Here is a 5,814-nt window from a genome sequence, read left to right on the forward strand (position 1 = left end):
ATGGAAAATTCAGACCCTTTTCTACTGCCAAATAGCCAGCACAGACAGAGATGTTAGGAAGAATTCAGCTGCAGAGAGAGCCTGCAATGGACAGGCACCCACAAGGTGCAGGGCCAGAGCTCTGCCTCTGTTGCTGCTGCTCGAGGGCAGCCCCTCTGCTCTGCAGCCAGGCCTGTGCAGGTACTTTGTGTTTTCACAGCTGTTCACAAAGCCTCTTGCTGTCCCTTTCTGTCAGCCTTGTTTTGGACCTGTTGCTAACAAAGATTCCAAGCAGGATGTTGACACAGGTGAAGCATCCAGCTGCAGAGGAACAGGGGGAGGCTGGCTGAAAGAGGAAAAACCATATTGGGATTGACAAATTGATTTCCTGGTAGCCTCCTCGACTCTTCAAAAGAGTCTCATTATCCTTTGAGAGGGATTCCCACAATAGAAAATTTGCTAAGAGCACCAAAAGTCCAACTAGGCTGGATTTTTGGTCAGCCAGGGTTGAATTTGGGGGTGCAGGACTTCCTGGCAGGAATGGCTCTGTTCTCCTCTCCTGGCAGCAGGGAAAGGGGAATGAGAAAATCTTTGCTTCCCACTGCAGTAGCATGAAGTTAACACCACTGCCCTGCTCTTCACGGCGTGGAAGCTGCAGGGGCTGAAACCCACCAGCCAGGCTGGATAAAAACCTAGAAACCTTGACCATTATTCCCCAAGCCAAAAAAATAAGTCTATTGTAAATGGGTAAAATTATCCAAGATGAGTGCCTGGGAAGGAATAACCTAATAAAAGTGTCTGCCCTGAGGAAGAACACTTATCATTTCTGAGGCTGAAATACTTTCTATGCTTTAAAGGGTGGGGCATTTTGAACAACACTTAAGCTAAATTGTCTGTTTTATAATATGAGATGGTAAATCCCATCCTCCTCACAAATTAAGTCCATGCCCTGAAATATGTGAAGTAGTTAGCTTTTGAGTTGGGTCTTGTTAGGTCAATAATCAAATAATATCTTCTTATCTTTTTTTCATGTTTCAGAATAATTATGCTTACAAGCATAAATATTAATTTCTGCTCAATATGTATGTGCTTTCGAGTCCCTAGGTGTGAATAACATTATCTAATTGCAGAAGCTAGAATATTAATTAACTTCTGTCAGATAATTTTTAGCTGGGTGTATTACAAGTCAGATATGTGCCAGCAGGAGGGTTTTCTGCAGAGCCGTGTAATGCTCTTCGAAGTTTCCCTCTGGCCAGGAGGATATCACAATGTACAGCTGCTGGCACAAAGGAAGAGAAATAGAAAAGGGCTTTGTGGGGCAAGAAAGGCTTTACATTACTGTAACAGATATGTTCTGTGTAGTTAATTCTACTTCCCTAACAACCTGATTAGTATCTTAAAAGCAGTAATTTTCAAAATCATTACAAGTTGAGCAACACTGAGACAATATTTATGTGATGATAAATCAGTGCTGTTCTAAAAATTATATAATGTGAGTTTTGCTCCTTTCTGTCATTACCCAAACTTTCTACACTGTGGAGAACAGCAAACAGAAGAGTGGACATGACTGTGTGCACTCATTTGTTTCTTAGCAACAGATTAACATGCTAAAGTCAGTTTTGGGAGTGTTTCCTGAAATCATAGGAAACAAAACCTGCAGGTTTTACCTTCAGGAAGGGATCCCCCAGCCAGTGTCAGGTCTGTGTGTTACTGCTCTCTGATATTTGACTTACATTGCTGTGCCACTTCCTCTGTGTTTATAGAAAAATACTATTGATTCATTTGCTAATGATCAATGCATCTACATAATTAACAGCCCCAGAGTGTTTTGTCTCTCTCTCTTTCCCAAGTCCAGTTCCCGCACAGAAAAAGTTCCTGGAGGAATCCTACACATTCAGCACTTTATAACCTCTGTTTTCAAACTCCTGAGATTCTTGTCTGAAGCTCCAGGAGATCCTCCCCAAACTGAACTCCCAATAAGTTCATCCTGGCTGGGTGTTTTAGCTCAGAACAGCCAGAAGGTGTTTGTGACTTGGTAAACACAGCCCAGGCCAGGCAGACATCCCAGTCCCACTCCCTGGCTGCTCCCTGCTTGGCACTCGTGCCCACGTTTCTCCAGCTGACTCATCTTTAAGCAAGATTCATTGATACATCATTTATCTGCTTTTTCTGCCGGAAGAAACATTGAAGAAAAAAGAGATTCCTGTGCCATATGTAACACAAAAATAAATTAGTTTAAGACAGGAGTTTTAAGGAGAACATCTGCTAGCCTAGCTTGGTTTTGGTTTTTTTCCTTTCTTAAATATGCTAACAACAATGGTTACCTTACTTCAAATTGAGATGCATCATGAGTACCAGGCTGTTCATCCATTTGGACCAGTAGTCACCGTTTAGTTCTCTTATTCTGCTCACAAAAGGCTTTGATTTTTTTTTCCCCATAAGCTTTTTGCTCAAATCTATACATGCCAGAGCTGAGTTTTGTTCCCTTTTTACTGTTTGCTGCTTGTGTGTGGTGGCATGCAGCTGGTTAATTGAGTCAGGTCACAGTGTTTCTGATTTCTGACTAAATGCCCCAAACTTTTTAAACAAGGAGTTAGTGGTGAATTAGTAAACACTCTGGCTCCCCCAGGAATATCAGTTTGTATGAGAATATATTCATACAGAAAATGCCACTCCCCAACCATTTGTGCAAACAAAACATGTTTTCTTGAATATTCATGAACAACGCAGGGCACAAACAGGCTGAACCAAACAGCTGCTCAGAATTCATGAACTTGTTCTGTAAACAGAGTTTGGCAGCGTTTGACCAGCTCTAGGTACTGCTGTCAGACAGGAGCACAAACGAGCTGAAATGTTGACAGTAGTAATAGCAGATTAAAAAATAAAAGTAATCAACTATGCATTTACATGCCCACTAAATCTTACTGTGTGTAAAGGCCAATGATGATTATGAGCCTAATTTCACTTTTCTTGTCTCTTTGATGATGAAATGCACTAACAAAATAACACATCTCATTGGGAGCCTTTTCTCAGGCTACTTGTCTGTCTCATCTCTCCGTTTCCTTCATTATCTCATTTTCATCCTGCAGTCTTGATTGCTGGGATAAATTTGTTGCTTGAAAATGGCTCCTTTATTAAATATTCTGCTTGATTTCTTGGTCCTTTTCCACCACTGGCATCCATTGTTTCCAGCAATGAACAGATGCCCAAGAACTGGAAATGGAGCAAAAACCACCTTTTTACTTTGTGCTGTCTCATCTGTCTCTCGTTCAGTTCCCCAGGATGGTGCTGCTCTGCTCAGAAATGCCAGTATTTCAGCTGGACAGAAGCAGAATGTGGCTTTTTATCAACAAGCAAAACTTTCCAGGTTGGTGAAGAAAGTGGCAAGAGAAAAACAAGTCTGTGAGGGCTGTGATGATTAAAAAGGCAGGGAAGTTTTGAACAGTAAACTGAAAACTATCCTCAATTAATTCTTGAACTGCTGACTTCCCAAACCAATTTAGCCATTCATCCATGAAGCTAAAAGGACTGGGTTGCTGTTTATGTCTAGGAGAGTTGTGGAAGCTCCTTTTTGTTGGTTGTGTTTTTAGTTGGCTTTTTGTGGACTTTTTGTTGTTGTTGTTGTTGTAGTTTGTTGTTTTGTTTTTGTTTTTTTTTAATCTGCATGTAATCACACTGCCTGCTTTGGGGGTTTTTTTTAGGATTTTTGGGGGGGTTTTTTTGTGGTTTTTTGGTGCTTTTTTTTTTTTTGTGCTAAAGTGCAAATTTAGAGTGTTTTCTGGGATTTTTAAAGCTGTAAGTGAAAATAAGAGAAATTAAGTCCGTTGCCCTAAACTGAGCAGATCCTTATTTCTCTGGTATTTTCCAAACAGAAATAAAATGCAATGTTGTTACCTGTGGGATGTGACATAGCTCAGTTGATGTGATGCTGACCTAATAATGGGAAGGTCTGTATTTTAATAATTCTTCCATAACCAATTTGCTGTGTTGGCTTTTGCAAACTGTGGTTGCCCAATACACAAGAACAGGAAAAGAGAACTGTATTTTTTTTTTTTTTTTTTGAGTCACATGAAGCTAAATTAATCACTTAATTCTTTGTGTGCATTTTACAAAATAAGTGAAGGACAAGGTACTGCATGAATGCCACTTGTGACCCTCTGGGACTTTTTCCTCCCTTTCAATCCTCAAAAATAATCTGTGTTAAACAGGAAAGTTCTTGCTCCATCCTCACTGTCCACTTCCTGTGGAGCACCCCACATTTTTTATTATTGCTCATTTACCCTGAACCAATATTACAACAGCAAGGCAGATGCAGGCACTAACAAGGTGGAGATTTGTACAAAATAATATAATTAAGTTGCTTCTGCTCATGCAGTTTGCCACATTAAGTAAACATTCATGGGAATTATTCAGAAGAAGGTGGAATACATTTGGAAAAAATTGCATATTTGCATAATGCAATGAATTTCTCAGCTTTTGTGCCCTGCTGAATGTAGATGAGATACTCATTTAAGGAGTTTACAATTCTGCATCCATTCTAACATCTGTTTATAATAAATAGCTGTGACTCGTTTGAAACGAGGAAGGTGATCTCCACAGCCTTTGGGCATTAACTGCTGCTAGGAGATACATTTTTATCCTACCCTGTTTATATTGAAATAAGATGTTTGCCATGGAAACCTACACGTTACAATAAACCACCACTTTCCAAAGGGCAGGGAAGCTTTGCAGTGAGCACCAGGAATATATCATCCAGTGGTTTTTCTTCTGAAATTATCTGTTCAAAATAAGGTTTCTTAATATTTCTGATTTGTGAGAGATGAGTAATGCAATGGTTGACTTTCACAATTAAAAGGCAAATATTATGTATGTTAAGAGAGGTTTTATAGATGTATAGTTAAGTTTTACCCCCTTGCATTGTTATCATGGGATGGCCTTGGTGGTTGGAGCATTGGGAGGGTCAGGTTGTCACCATGGCAGCACCTGATCTCCAGTCAGGATTTAAGGAACTGAACTCCACCACTGGACAGCAAAGGATGGACAGAACTTTGGGAGGGGCAAAAGGGTTAAAAGGTGAATCCTCCATTGTGTGGGTGAGCACATGGTGGGAAAAATCCTTTGCTCCCAGCACCATGATATTTTCTCTATTCAGTCTTCTGTTGTATTTTTTTATAAGGTTTTATAAATCTTTTAGATTTTTGAAAGTGAGCATCATTTCTCAAATGATTAATCTGATAAGAATTGTTCAATTTTCTGTGGAGAATGGGAACTCGCATCTACAAAGCATTAGATACTTTTTAATCTTGTTTTCCCTCCAAATTCCAGATTTTTCTGTGAAGGAAAAGCCTAAAAAATATTTTGAAGTTGGTGGATCTGTTTCCTATGGACAGCAAGAAACAATTTTGCATTTTATTTTGATTTCCCATGAGATGATGTATAATTGAATATTAAAAAATACAAAAATATTGAAATTTTCAATTTGAGGAATATGAACATGAATTGTTTTAGATTTGCCATTTTGCTCTCTTATTGAAAAAAAAAAAAAAGTCCAGTGAATTTCACATAATTCTCTTGCTTTTCTTTCCACTTTATGTAATGGCAAATCCAACTTGTGGAGGGCAAGGAGCACTTATCAAAAGAATACAATAAAGATTGAAACAACGGGAGGGTGTTTTTCTTCTTTTTCTTTCCCTCACTTCCCTCCCCACTGCTCATTTTGTGGCTGTGGCTGTCTAAGGGAGTCAGTCTTTGGGATTCCCAAGTGAGTCTCTTGTTCTGGTGCCCTGTGGATCTCGTGCAGCCCCACAGCCTGGTTTGGGAGCTGTGCAAAGGATC

General features: G+C 39.6%; 1 long non-coding RNA gene across 1 annotated transcript; it reads left to right on the forward strand.

The window, feature by feature from the left end:
* Positions 1-1,638: 1,638 nt before the first annotated feature.
* Positions 1,639-5,360, forward strand: LOC110484701 (uncharacterized). Its single transcript, XR_002467796.2, has 3 exons — positions 1,639-1,677; positions 3,253-3,346; positions 5,305-5,360. It is a non-coding gene; the product is annotated as an uncharacterized LOC110484701 (long non-coding RNA).
* Positions 5,361-5,814: the final 454 nt, after the last annotated feature.

Source organism: Lonchura striata, chromosome 19, assembly GCF_046129695.1.
Source record: "Lonchura striata isolate bLonStr1 chromosome 19, bLonStr1.mat, whole genome shotgun sequence".
NCBI lineage: Eukaryota > Metazoa > Chordata > Aves > Passeriformes > Estrildidae > Lonchura > Lonchura striata.